Genomic DNA, 14,927 nt, shown 5'->3' on the forward strand with positions numbered 1-14,927 from the left:
GATGTGGGGGTGGTTGTTAGTGTAGGCTGTGGGGGGGGTTGTTAGTGTAGGATGTGGGGGGGGTTGTTAGTGTAGGATGTGGGGGAGTGTGTAGGCTGTGGGGGGTTGTTAGTGTAGGATGTGGGGAGGGGTTATTAGTGGGCTGTGGGGGGTTGTTAGTGTAGGCTGTGGGGGGGTTGTTAGTGTAGGATGTGGGGAGGGGTTAGGTTGTGGGGGTTGTTAGTGTAGGTTGTGGGGGTTGTTAGTGTGGGCTGTGGGGGGTGTTAGTGTAGGCTGTGGGGGGTTTAGTGTAGAATGTGGGGGGTTGTTAGTGTAGGTTGTGGGGGTTGTTAGTGTAGGCTGTGGGGGTTGTTAGTGTAGTCTGTGGGGGAGTTGTTAGTATAGGCTCTGGGGGGGTTGATAGTGTAGGCTGTGGGGGGGTTGTTAGTGTAGGCTGTGGGGGTTGTTAGTGTAGGTTGTGGGGGTTGATAGTGTAGGCTGTGGGGGGTGATAGTGTAGGTTGTGGGGGGTTGTTAGTGTAGGTTGTGGGGGGGGAGTTAGTGTAGGTTGTGGGGGGGAGTTAGTGTAGGTTGTGGGGGGAGTTAGTGTAGGTTGTGGGGGGGTTGTTAGTGTAGGCTGTGGGGGTTATTAATGTAGGTTGTGGGGGTTGTTAGTGTAGGATGTGGCTGTGGGGGGGGTTGTTAGGCTGTAGGCTGTGGGGGTGTAGGCTTAGTGTAGGGGGGGGTTAGTGTAGGTTGTGGGGGGTTGTTAGTGTGGGTTGTGGGGGGAGTTAGTGTGGGTTGTGGGGGAGTTAGTGTAGGTTGTGGGGGGGGGTTGTTAGTGTAGGTTGTGGGGGGTTGTTAGTGTGGGTTGTGGGGGGGGGTTAGTGTAGGTTGTGGGGGGTTGTTAGTGTAGGTTGTGGGGGGTTAGTGTTGGGGGGGTTGTTAGTGTAGGTTGTGGGGTTGTTAGGGGGGTTGGGGGGGTTAATGTAGGTTGTGGGGGGTTGTTAGTGTGGGTTGTGGGGGGTTAGTGTAGGTTGTGGGGGGTTGTTAGTGTAGGTTGTGGGGGGAGTTAGTGTAGGTTGTGGGGGGTTAGTTAGTGTAGGTTGTGGGGGGTTATTAATGTAGGTTGTGGGGGTTGTTAGTGTAGGTTGTGGGGGGGGGGGTTATTAATGTAGGTTGTGGGGGTTGTTAGTGTAGGTTGTGGGGGTTGTTAGTGTAGGTTGTGGGGGGAGTTAGTGTAGGTTGTGGGGGAGTTAGTGTAGGCTGTGGGGGGTTATTAATGTAGGTTGTGGGGGTTGTTAGTGTAGGCTGTGGGGGGAGTTAGTGTAGGTTGTGGGGGGAGTTAGTGTAGGCTGTGGGGGTTATTAATGTAGGTTGTGGGGGGTTGTTAGTGTAGGCTGTGGGGGGGTTATTAATGTAGGTTGTGGGGGGTTGTTAGTGTAGGCTGTGGGTGGAGAATTGCCCACATGATCTCATTCTTGGGGTAGTTACACTGTGATTTCAGGGTGCAGTCAAACGGAGAGCAAGTTTGCACAGATCCACATTGATGGGACTAATTATAAACATAATTGTGTTTGTGCGTGTGTCCCTGCATGCATGAACGAGAGAGCGAGATTGAGTGTGTGTGTGTGTGTGTCTGTCTGTCTGTGTGTGTGTGTGTGTGTGATCCAAGCCTCCAGTCATGCAGAAACTATGCTGCCTGGGTTTCTGTCACTGTGACTAATGGTGAACATGCATGTGAATAATGTGTGTGTGTGTGTGTGTGTGTGTGTGTGTGTGTGTGTGTGTGTGTGTGTGTGTGTGTGTGTGTGTAGGGCTGCACCTGTATCAATGTGTGTGCGCATGAGCGTTTGCTTACTGGTGCAAATATGCCAATGTCTTGCTGTGAGCCGTCAGGTCCTATAGCTCAGAACAGATCACTGTACAGCAACAGCACAACATAACACAGTATCCCTGCACACACTCACTAACGCTATCGGACCGTCTCCAGCAGAGTTGATTCTTCAGATATCACTGCAACACGGTCTCATTACAATATGTCAAAATGGTGACGTCAAACCATTGAAGTTTTACATCACCTATGCTGACACATTATGTTAATGTACATTTCATGATCCGATTCTAAACTCTGCCGTTACAAAATAGTAGGGGGAGTGTGTTCTGATGTAGTTCAACTGTATGTAGCCTAGTGTTAAAGAGCGTTGGGTAACCAAAAGTTTGCCGGTTCGAATCCCTGAGCCGTCTAGGTAACAAACAAAAAAATCTGTTGATGTGCCATAGGTACAAATGACTGACAACACAGCTCTTAGCTCCCTCAGTAGATGCCTACTGGAGAACTTATTTGTATTGCTTTTCATCTTTTTAATGAATTTATCTTATTAACACTTTGTTCTAGCTAGCTATGTGTCGGTAGCTATCAAGTAAACACAATGATGTGTCACCCTATGTACCTTGATGCAACAGCATCTGCTAAAATATATCTAAGAGAGAGAGATGACATTACTTGTTGTCCATTTCATTATCTAGAATGTACCAGTCCAAAACACTGTAGTAGCCTACATCAGCACACCAGAGTAGACTAACTCTGAAGTTAATTGTCAGCCAGTGGCGTCAAGGCTTCTAAATTCTTGTTTTTTTCTACTGTTTCCTGGTTGCCTCTTTGCATACGCTATTGAGGTGTCCAAAATGTAGTCACGCCGATTTGCCTGTCACATTAACAGTGGCACAGTGGCACCTCGCTTTTACCACCATGACCCTAGAAACAAATGAGCTGTTTATACACAAAGAGATCCTTCCTCTTCGCTCCACCAGACTCCGTTTCTCCTCTCCTCTCCCTCCCTCCCTCCTTCTTTGTCTCTCTCTCCCCGGGGTAAATGTTATTCAACCTCTCAAGATTTGAATGATGACGTGATATAAATATCAGTTATTTACGATCAGTTCCTTTAATGTGTTATGGAGTCAACAAAGCATTAAGGGTTATCATCTTTGGGTAAATAATCTATAGTATAATCGATATCAAAATCACAGCAATAAGAACATACAGACAAACAGCTAGTTAGTCTTCAGAAAATGAACACGGCCAAAACACCACAACCTACAGTTCCACAGCTCCACGAACGTCTCTACTCTAGTCTTAGTCAATGTTTTGTTAGCATGCGGAGTATAACAACTCAATCAACAACGTGTCTCTGTACTTGAACACGGGAATCATTAGCATCCATACAGCACCGTAAGACCAGAAGAAGAACAACACAGTTATCTGAGATGTGAGAGGTGCTTGTTAGTATTCATTCTGAAGACTGGGTGGTAGGATGGGGCTTCTCGGTTGATGTCTCGTCTGTTTACTCTTAGTAATCAGTGGCTGTGTAAGACGTGGGCGGTAGCAAACACAAGAGCTGGGGGTGGAAGGAGAGACGTTGGGAATTGGCTTTCCACTCCAAGACACACACACACACACACACACACACACACACACAACGCCATCTGCTCCTGAGCAAAGAGCACCCATCGCGAGGGCAAGTTGAGCTCACAGGGGGAGTGTTCTGTTTACTGTGATGATGAGTGTGTGTTTTAAGAGGGGGGTTTTCCAGTGGTGACATATCAACGATCACAAACAAAGGCCAAGCAAACACACTAAAGAGCCCAGCTCCCCTGTCAACACACACACACACACACACACACACACACACACACAACCCCTCGCTGCTGTTCTGATTCCTTCAAGATATTACCAGAGAAAGAGACAAGGGGGAGGGAGGGAGGGGACAGGAGGAGACCAGGGCGCTTCCTATCAAGCCACAGAGGCTTGATGTGATGTCATCAAGAGGAGCTTCAAAACAGCAGTGTGCCCCATCTGTTCCCTTCCCCCTCCTCTCTCACTCACACAATTATACTGGCTGTTTTTGTTTTAAACGTTCATATAGAAATGTGACAGTTTATGCACCATGTGTACTGTATGACATGTATATATAGCATAGAGTAAGAGAGGCTTTATTAACCAATCAGACCCGAGGGGGTGTGGTATACGGCCAATATACCACGGCTAAGGGCTGCTCTTACGCAGGTGCCTGGATACAGCCCTTAGCCGTGTTATATTGGCCGTATACCACAAACTCCCGAGGTGCCTTATTGCTATTATGAACTGGTTACCAACATAATTAGAATAGTAAAAACAAAGTTCTGTTTTTTTTTGGTCTTAATTCTTGTTTGATTCACAATAAACAATATTTTGCATGTCCATGGTGGGCATGTTGTGTAAATCAAATGATACAAACCCCCCCAAAAATCCATTGTAATTCCAGGTTGTAAGGCAACAAAGTAGGAAAAATACTAAAGGGGTTGAATACTTTCGCAAGCCACTGTACCTATGCTTGTAAGCATACACACACACACACACACACACACAATCTATTCGTTGAATCATGATCCAATCTACAGTGAAACCCTGTGACACTCAGAACCTTGCCAAACACGTTACCATTACCCGCTGGTCCTAATTACCAATAAGGGCTTCCTCATTGCTGCTCAATTTGATGGAGTAGGAAAGAGAAAAGTTCATAATCATGTTAAATTAGCGCTCCTTCACATTCAATCTCAGCCCTTCTAACGTCCTTAATGACTTATTTGTACCAATTATTCGCTTTGCTGAACTCATTAAACCCCTATTCACCTCCTGAGTTAACTGATTGCTTCGACAAGTAGGCCTGCATCGAGTACCTCCTCCGATCCGGCTGCGACGAGAACGTACAGTTACGTCAACTTCGGAGCGAGAGGATTGTTTTTTTTGGGTTTCTTAAATGGAAGGATGAGAGACTTGTGGAGATGTGAGATGTTTATGGTAAGAAAACGGTAACGTCAACAATCCTGTTTGTTATTAACATTCTTCTGGATGTAGGATGTCAGACGCCGTCGCTCTTGGTCAGAGAGTAAATGAACGTCAGGTCTTTATAAGCAGTCAGCATCGGACAGAGAAAGCTCCTTAGTCACTGACTGTTTACAATTATCTGACAATCATTTTGATGAATAAAATGGGTCGAATGCTGGTAGTCCAGCATTTGAAATGTTCATGAAGAAAACATTTAGCAATAATATTAGATGAATGCTATATAATATGCTTCATTAGGTTTTGGCAATGAGGCTAATTAAATCCATTGTAAATCCTGATTCATTTTTTTCTTCCTGAAGGACATCATTATTTACTTGTTGTTGACACTGCAGCTGTCCACCATTAGCTTGCTGTGCTCAATGCTTACTTGGCTAATTGCCCGGTTTCTATGAGTGGCAGAACAGTCCTACATATAAGCACACAGACACACACACACACACACACACACACACACATACCGAGGTCATTGAGAGGGCTGTTGCAGGTTGTGTGTGAGTGTGCGTGTGTGTCTGGACGCGTGTTTTTGTCTGTGTGTGCACATGCGTGCGTGTGTCTGTGTGTGTCGATGCATGTGTGTGTGTGTGTGTGTGTGTGTGTGTGTGTGCGTGCGTGCGTGTGTCTGTGTGTGTGTGTCTGTGTGTGTCTGGATGCGTCTGTCTGTATGAGCGTTCTTCTTCCATTTGTGGCTTCTAACAAGCTGTGCCCACAGACAGACAGTGACACACACACACACTCTCTCTCGCTCTGTTGGAAAGAGACGGTGATCTCTGCCACAGGCTGTCTCCACACTGACTGTCCCAGGAAGTGAGTCATCATCTAGCTGTTCCTCTATGTGTCATTACTTGTCTTGGTGCACCGATGCATAGCTAATGTTACAACACACACTGCTTCTGCAATGAAAGCCTTCTCACAGGCACTGTAACCACTAAACCTCTGGTGACTTCAACATCCCCTTTTGTAAATCTAGCTACTTACCGTAAATGATTTGTGACACCGTTGTAATGTACAGTTCAAATAAAGTGTCACAGATCAGTTGACAAATGTTGGGTCTTAAAAAACTGTTCTAAATCTAATCAGGGACGTTTTTGACCTCCAGAGGAACGTGATAAGCCTTGGTTGGATCAGGTTAATGGATGTGGACAATAAGCCTTGGTTGGATCAGGTTAATGATGTGGATAATGAGCCTTGGTTGGATCAGGTTAATGGATGTGGATAATAAGCCTTGGTTGGAAAAGGTTAATGATGTGGACAATAAGCCTTGGTTGGATCAGGTTAATGGATGTGGACAATAAGCCTTGGTTGGATCAGGTTAATGGATGTGGATAATAAGCCTTGGTTGGATCAGGTTAATGAATGTGGATAATAAGCCTTGGTTGGATCAGGTTAATGGATGTGGACAATAAGCCTTGGTTGGATCAGGTTAATGGATGTGGACAATAAGCCTTGGTTGGATCAGGTTAATGGATGTGGACAATAAGCCTTGGTTGGATCAGGCCTTGGTAGGATCAGGTTAATGGATGTGGATAATAAGCCTTGGTTGGATCAGGTTAATGGATGTGGACAATAAGCCTTGGTTGGATCAGGTTAATGGATGTGGACAATAAGCCTCGGTTGGATCAGGTTAATGGATGTGGACAATAAGCCTTGGTTGGATCAGGCCTTGGTAGGATCAGGTTAATGGATGTGGATAATAAGCCTTGGTTGGATCAGGTTAATGGATGTGGACAATACGCCTTGGTTGGATCAGGTTAATGGATGTGAATAATAAGTTGGATCAGGTTAATGGATGTGGATAATAAGCCTTGGTTGGATCAGGTTAATGATGTGGATAATAAGTTGGATCAGGTTAATGGATGTGGATAATAAGCCTTGGTTGGATCAGGTTAATGATGTGGATAATAAGTTGGATCAGGTTAATGGATGTGGATAATAAGCCTTGGTTGGATCAGGTTAATGATGTGGATAATAAGTTGGATCAGGTTAATGGATGTGGATAATAAGCCTTGGTTGGATCAGGTTAATGGATGTGGACAATAAGCCTTGGTTGGATCAGGTTAATGATGTGGATAATAAGCCTTGGTTGGATCAGGTTAATGGATGTGGACAATAAGACGGCCTCAGTGATCCTGATACACTGGTGAGGATATCTCAGATCAGATAAACCAACCCATATCAGCTCTCCTCCCATTAAAAAAATCACTCAGATATGGGTTGGTGTGTACACACACACACACACATACACACACACATAGTATAACACACACACGCACACACACACACACACACACACATAGTATAACACACGCACATACGCACGCACTCACACACATGCACAAACATACACACACAAACATAGTATAACACACGCACATACGCACGCACTCACACACATGCACAAACATACACACACAAACACACACACACACACACACACACACACACACACATAGTATAACACACGCACATACGCACGCACTCACACACATGCACAAACATACACACACACACACCTCTGCTCTGACTAAGGAAAGCAGTGTTTGCATTCCTGTGAACTTCTATGACACCAGTGTGGGATGACTATGCAGTTGAATCACTTAGTGGAATCCCAACACAGAACCAGTCCTATATTGTGAAATGACTAACATCGTCCCCCCAACACACACACACCATCCTCAGCATTCCATGGATAAGAAGTAAGGGTGCCTCACTATTGGGTGAAGCTCACCACAGAAAAAGTCCAGACTCTCAAAGAAACTTCTATCCCTCCTACCTCCCTCTCTCTTCAATGCCCACTCCCACCAACCCTCAACCCCCCACAGCACCCTGTATTCCCCCACTCCAAATCTGTTAAGCAGGGTTGCATTGGCAGTCAGGTGGTATTTGTGTTAGCTGGCAGGCTATGCTGTGGTCCCCCCCTCCTCAACTCCTTCTCCATGCTTTGTGATGACAGTGTTTGATCAGGGTAATAATGTCTCCACTGTGGAGGAGAGAGAGACTGGTCTGGAGCGGCTGGGCATAGAAGCAGGCAGGGAAACTCTAATCCATAACACTGCATTCCTACTGCCCCAATCGCCTTACACAAGGACCACCCAGGACACACTATGTTCTCTCTCTTTCTCTATTTTCACTGCCCCTCTCCCTCTTTCTGTCTGTGTGTGTGTGTTCATTGGTCATCAGAGAGAGCGGTGAGAGAGGGAATGTGAGAGCATGAGAGAGAGAAAAGATGGCGAGGGAACAAGAGACTGACTCACCATTTCATCACCCTTCCTCTCCACTCTTCCAGTCCCCCTCTCTAATTTGGGACCCGGCTCTGAAGTGGCCACTTGTGTCCGTGTGTCCGATGGCCCTGTGATGAAAGCACTCTAGTCAAGGGTCAGAGCTAGAGGAAGCTATCAGAAACTCCCTGGCCACTCTCACACAGATGACCTCTCAGAACCCACCGTGGCCGTGCTGAAGGAGAACATATGACGACCGAGAACCCACCGTGGCCGTGCTGAAGGAGAACAGATGACCTCTCAGAACCCACCATGGCCGTGCTGAAGGAGAACAGATGACCTCCCAGAACCCACCCTGGCCGTGCTGAAGGAGAACAGATGACCTCCCAGAACCCACCGTGGCCGTGCTGAAGGAGAACAGATGACCTCCCAGAACCCACCCTGGCCGTGCTGAAGGAGAACAGCTGACCTCCCAGAACCCACCGTGGCCGTGCTGAAGGAGAACAGATGACCTCCCAGAACCCACCCTGGCCGTGCTGAAGGAGAACAGATGACCTCCCAGAACCCACCGTGGCCGTGCTGAAGGAGAACAGATGACCTCTCAGAACCCACCCTGGCCGTGCTGCTGGAGAACAGATGACCTCTCGGAACCCACCCTGGCCGTGCTGAAGGAGACCAGATGACCTCCCAGAACCCACCGTGGCCGTGCTGAAGGAGAACAGATGACCTCCCAGAACCCACCGTGGCCGTGCTGAAGGAGAACAGAGATGACCTCCCAGAACCCACCGTGGCCGTGCTGAAAGAGAACAGATGACCTCTCAGAACCCACCGTGGCCGTGCTGAAAGAGAACAGATGACCTCTCAGAACCCACCGTGGCCGTGCTGAAGGAGAACAGATGACCTCCCAGAACCCACCCTGGCCGTGCTGAAGGAGAACAGATGACCTCCCAGAACCCACCGTGGCCGTGCTGAAGGAGAACATATGACCTCTCAGAACCCACCGTGGCCGTGCTGAAGGAGAACAGATGACCTCCCAGAACCCACCGTGGCCGTGCTGAAGGAGAACAGCCCTCCACTGTCTTCCTTTAATCTGCAGCTATTCTCCCAGACTACTATATTAATAAAGTGAGGAAGACGGAGCCTTTCTCTCAGACACCCACACACACACACACACACTTAAAAAGAAACAAACGTACGCAAGCATACACACACTGAACTCAACAACTCAGCCTGGGTACTCAAGAGCTGCCTACTTCAGCGGTACAAAGGGGAAGAGAGAGTTTGAGAGGGATAGTACTGCTGAGGAGAGAGTGGGAGTGGGTGTGTGTTACAGTGAAATGCCTTTCTTGCAAATTCAAAACCCAACAACCAATAAATGTATAAAAAATTAATAAGAAGAATAAGAAATATACAATTAAGTAAGAATGCTGTTTACAGGAAAGATTTAAAAATAGATGGAGGTAGATATTTTATATACACTGCTCAAAAAAATAAAGGGAGCACTAAAATAACACATCCTAGATCTGAATGAATGATATATTCTTATGAAATACTTTTTACTTTACATACAGTGCCTTGCGAAAGTATTCGGACCCCTTGAACTTTGCGACCTTTTGCCATATTTCAGGCTTCAAACATAAAGATATAAAACTGTATTTTTTTTGTGAAGAATCAACAACAAGTGGGACACAATCATGAAGTGGAACGACATTTATTGGATATTTCAAACTTTTTTAACAAATCAAAAACTGAAAAATTGGGCGTGCAAAATTATTCAGCCCCTTTACTTTCAGTGCAGCAAACTCTCTCCAGAAGTTCAGTGAGGATCTCTGAATGATCCAATGTTGACCTAAATGACTAATGATGATAAATACAATCCACCTGTGTGTAATCAAGTCTCCGTATAAATGCACCTGCACTGTGATAGTCTCAGAGGTCCGTTAAAAGCGCAGAGAGCATCATGAAGAACAAGGAATACACCAGGCAGGTCCGAGATACTGTTGCGAAGAAGTTTAAAGCCCGGATTTGGATACAAAAAGATTTCCCAAGCTTTAAACATCCCAAGGAGCACTGTGCAAGTGATAATATTGAAATGGAAGGAGTATCAGACCACTGCAAATCTACCAAGACCTGGCCGTCCCTCTAAACTTTCAGCTCATACAAGGAGAAGACTGATCAGAGATGCAGCCAAGAGGCCCATGATCACTATGGATGAACTGCAGAGATCTACAGCTGAGGTGGGAGACTCTGTCCATAGGACAACAATCAGTCGTATATTGCACAAATCTGGCCTTTATGGAAGAGTGGCAAGAAGAAAGCCAATTCTTAAAGATATCCATAAAAAGTGTTGTTTAAAGTTTGCCACAAGCCACCTGGGAGACACACCAAACATGTGGAATAAGGTGCTCTGGTCAGATGAAACCAAAATTGAACTTTTTGGCAACATTGCAAAACGTTATGTTTGGTGTAAAAGCAACACAGCTCATCAACCTGAACACACCATCCCCACTGTCAAACATGGTGGTGGCAGCATCATGGTTTGGGCCTGCTTTTCTTCAGCAGGGACAGGGAAGATGGTTAAAATTGATGGGAAGATGGATGGAGCCAAATACAGGACCATTCTGGAAGAAAACCTGATGGAGTCTGCAAAAGACCTGAGACTGGGACGGAGATTTGTCTTCCAACAAGACAATGATCCAAAACATAAAGCAAAATCTACAATGGAATGGTTCAAAAATAAACATATCCAGGTGTTAGAATGGCCAAGTCAAAGTCCAGACCTGAATCCAATCAAGAATCTGTGGAAAGAACTGAAAACTGCTGTTCACAAATCCTCTCCATCCAACCTCACTGAGCTCGAGCTGTTTTGCAAGGAGGAATGGGGAAAAATGTCAGTCTCTCGATGTGCAAAACTGATAGAGACATACCCCAAGCGACTTACAGCTGTAATCGCAGCAAAAGGTGGCGCTACAAAGTATTAACTTAAGGGGGCTGAATAATTTTGCACGCCCAATTTTTCAGTTTTTGATTTGTTGAAAAAGTTTGAAATATCCAATAAATGTCGTTCCACTTCATGATTGTGTCCCACTTGTTGTTGATTCTTCACAAAAAAATAGTTTTATATCTTTATGTTTGAAGCCTGAAATGTGGCAAAAGGTCGCAAAGTTCAAGGGGGGCGAATACTTTCGCAAGGCACTGTAGTTGAATGTGCTGACAACAAAATCACAAAAATTATCAATGGAAATCAAATGTATCAACCCATGGAGGTCTGGATTTGGAGTCACTCTCAAAATTAAAGTGGAAAACCACACTACAAGCTGATCCAACTTTGATGCAATGTCCTTAAAACAAGTCAAAATGAGGCTCAGTAGTGTGTGTGTCCTCCACGTGCCTGTATGACCTCCCTACAACGCCTGGGCATGCTCCTGATGAGGTGGCGGATGGTCTCCTGAGGGATGTCCTCCCAGACCTGGACTAAAGCATCCGCCAACTCCTGGACAGTCTGTGGTGCAACGTGGCATCAATGCCTTCCTCTTGCAGGAACTGCTGACACACTCCAGCCACATGAGGTCTAGCACTGTCTTGCATTAGGAGGAACCCAGGGCCAACCGCACCAGCATATGGTCTCACAAGGGGTCTGAGGATCTCATCTCGGTACCTAATGGCAGTCAGGCTACCTCTGGCGAGCACATGGAGGGCTGTGCGGCCCCCCAAAGAAATGCCACCCCACACCATGACTGACCCACCGTCAAACCGGTCATGCTGGAGGATGTTGCAGGCAGCAGAACGTTCTCCACGGTGTCTCCAGACTGTCACGTGCTCAGTGTGAACCTGCTTTCATCTGTGAAGAGCACAGGGCGCCAATGGCGAATTTGCCAATCTTGGTGTTCTCTGGCAAATGCCAAACGTCCAGCACGGTGTTGGGCTGTAAGCACAACCTCCACCTGTGGACGTCGGGCCCTCATACCACCCTCATGGAGTCTGTTTCTGACCGTTTGAGCAGACACATGCCCATTTGTGGCCTGCTGGAGGTCATTTTGCAGGGCTCTGGCAGTGCTCCTCCTGCTCCTCCTTGCACAAAGGCGGAGGTAGTGGTCCTGCTGCTGGGTTGTTGCCCTCCTACGGCCTCCTCCACGTCTCCTGATGTACTGGCCTGTCTCCTGATGTACTGGCCTGTCTCCTGGTAGCGCCTCCATGCTCTGGACACTACGCTGACAAACACAGCAAACCTTCTTGCCACAGCTCGCATTGATGTGCCATCCTGGATGAGCTGCACTACCTCAGCCACTTGTGTGGGTTGTAGACTCCGTATCATGCTACTACTAGAGTGAAAGCACCGCCAGCATTCAAAAGTGACCAAAACATCAGCCAGGAAGCATAGGAACTGAGAAGTGGTGTGTGGTCACCACCTGCAGAACTACTCCTTTATTGGGGGTGTCTTGCTAATTGCCTATAATTTCCACCTGTTGTCTATTCCATTTGCACAACAGCATGTGAAATTTATTGTCAATCAGTGTTGCTTCCTAAGTGGACAGTTTGATTTCACAGAAGTGTGATTGACTTGGAGTTACATTGTGTTGTTTAAGTGTTCCCTTTATTTATTTTTTTGTTTCAGTTGAAAGGTCTGTCTATTCACCTGCGATCAGACAGTATGAAGAAAAACCAACCCAATGTTAATGGTCGCCTCAGAAAATGACTTGAATCATTTCCTGTTTGAAGGTGAAATGGGAACCAGACGCCCTGCAGTGAGTTTGCAGCTCTCCCCAGGATATAACAATGGGAACCAGATGCCCTGCAGTGAGTTTGCAGCTCTCCCCAGGATATAACAATGAGAGCCAGACGCCCTGCAGTGAGTCTCTCCCCAGGATATTCTAACAATGAGAACCAGACGACCTGCAGTGAGTTTGCAGCTCTCCCCAGGATATAACAATTGAGAACCAGACGCCCTGCAGTGAGTTTGCAGCTCTCCCCAGGATATAACAATGAGAGCCAGACGCCCTGCAGTGAGTCTCTCCCCAGGATATTCTAACAATGAGAACCAGACGACCTGCAGTGAGTTTGCAGCTCTCCCCAGGATATAACAATGAGAACCAGATGCCCTGCAGTGAGTTTGCAGCTCTTCCCAGGATATTCTAACAATGAGAACCAGACGCCCTGCAGTGAGTTTTCAGCTCTCCCCAGGATATAACAATGAGAACCAGATGCCCTGCAGTGAGTTTTCAGCTCTTCCCAGGATAACAATGAGAACCAGATGTCCTGCAGTGAGTCTCTTCCCAGGATAACAATGAGAACCAGACGCCCTGCAGTGAGTTTGCAGCTCTTCCCAGGATATAACAATGAGAACCAGATGTCCTGCAGTGAGTCTCTTCCCAGGATATAACAATGAGAACCAGACGCCCTGCAGTGAGTTTGCAGCTCTTCCCAGGATATAACAATGAGAACCAGATGCCCTGCAGTGAGTTTGCAGCTCTTCCCAGGATATTCTAACAATGAGAACCAGATGCCCTGCAGTGAGTCTCTTCCCAGGATAACAATGAGAACCAGATGCCCTGCAGTGAGTTTGCAGCTCTTCCCAGGATATTCTAACAATGAGAACCAGATGCCCTGCAGTGAGTTTGCAGCTCTTCCCAGGATATTCTAACAATGAGAACCAGATGCCCTGCAGTGAGTCTCCTCCCAGGATAACAATGAGAACCAGATGCCCTGCAGTGAGTTTGCAGCTCTTCCCAGGATATAACAATGAGAACCAGATGCCCTGCAGTGAGTTTGCAGCTCTTCCCAGGATATTCTAACAATGAGAACCAGATGCCCTGCAGTGAGTTTGCAGCTCTTCCCAGGATATAACAATGAGAACCAGATGCCCTGCAGTGAGTCTCTTCCCAGGATAACAATGAGAACCAGATGCCCTGCAGTGAGTTTGCAGCTCTTCCCAGGATATTCTAACAATGAGAACCAGATGCCCTGCAGTGAGTCTCCTCCCAGGATAACAATGAGAACCAGATGCCCTGCAGTGAGTTTGCAGCTCTTCCCAGGATATAACAATGAGAACCAGATGCCCTGCAGTGAGTTTGCAGCTCTTCCCAGGATATTCTAACAATGAGAACCAGATGTCCTGCAGTGAGTCTCTTCCCAGGATAACAATGAGAACCAGATGTACTGCAGTGAGTTTGCAGCTCTTCCCAGGATATTCTAACAATGAGAACCAGATGCCCTGCAGTGAGTCTCTTCCCAGGATAACAATGATAACCAGATGTCCTGCAGTGAGTTTGCAGCTCTTCCCAGGATATTCTAACAATGAGAACCAGATGCCCTGCAGTGAGTCTCTTCCCAGGATAACAATGATAACCAGATGTCCTGCAGTGAGTTTGCAGCTCTTCCCAGGATATTCTAACAATGAGAACCAGATGTACTGCAGTGAGTTTGCAGCTCTTCCCAGGATATTCTAACAATGGGAATCAGACGTCCTGCAGTGAGTCTCTCCCCAGGATATTCTAACAATGGGAATCAGTTGCTGAAGACCAGTGTCACTTTACTCACAAAATTACAAATTCCTCACATTTTCTGGATATCAAGGATTTGAAGTAACTGCGAGTTGCAGTACTAACCCCAAGTTAAATATTAGCATTAAGTGCAGAACAATGGGATTTTCTAGGACCAGTTCCAGAACTAACCCCAAGTTAAATGTTAGCATTAAGTGCAGAACAATGGGATTTTCTAGGACCAGTTCCAGTACTAACCCCAAGTTACCCATTAGCATTAAGTGCAGAACAATGGGATTTTCTAGGACCAGTTCCAGTACTAACCCCAAGTTAAATATTAGCATTAAGTGCAGAACAATGGGATTTT

This window comes from Oncorhynchus nerka, linkage group LG27 (assembly GCF_034236695.1).
Source record: "Oncorhynchus nerka isolate Pitt River linkage group LG27, Oner_Uvic_2.0, whole genome shotgun sequence".
NCBI classification, from domain to species: Eukaryota; Metazoa; Chordata; class Actinopteri; order Salmoniformes; family Salmonidae; genus Oncorhynchus; species Oncorhynchus nerka.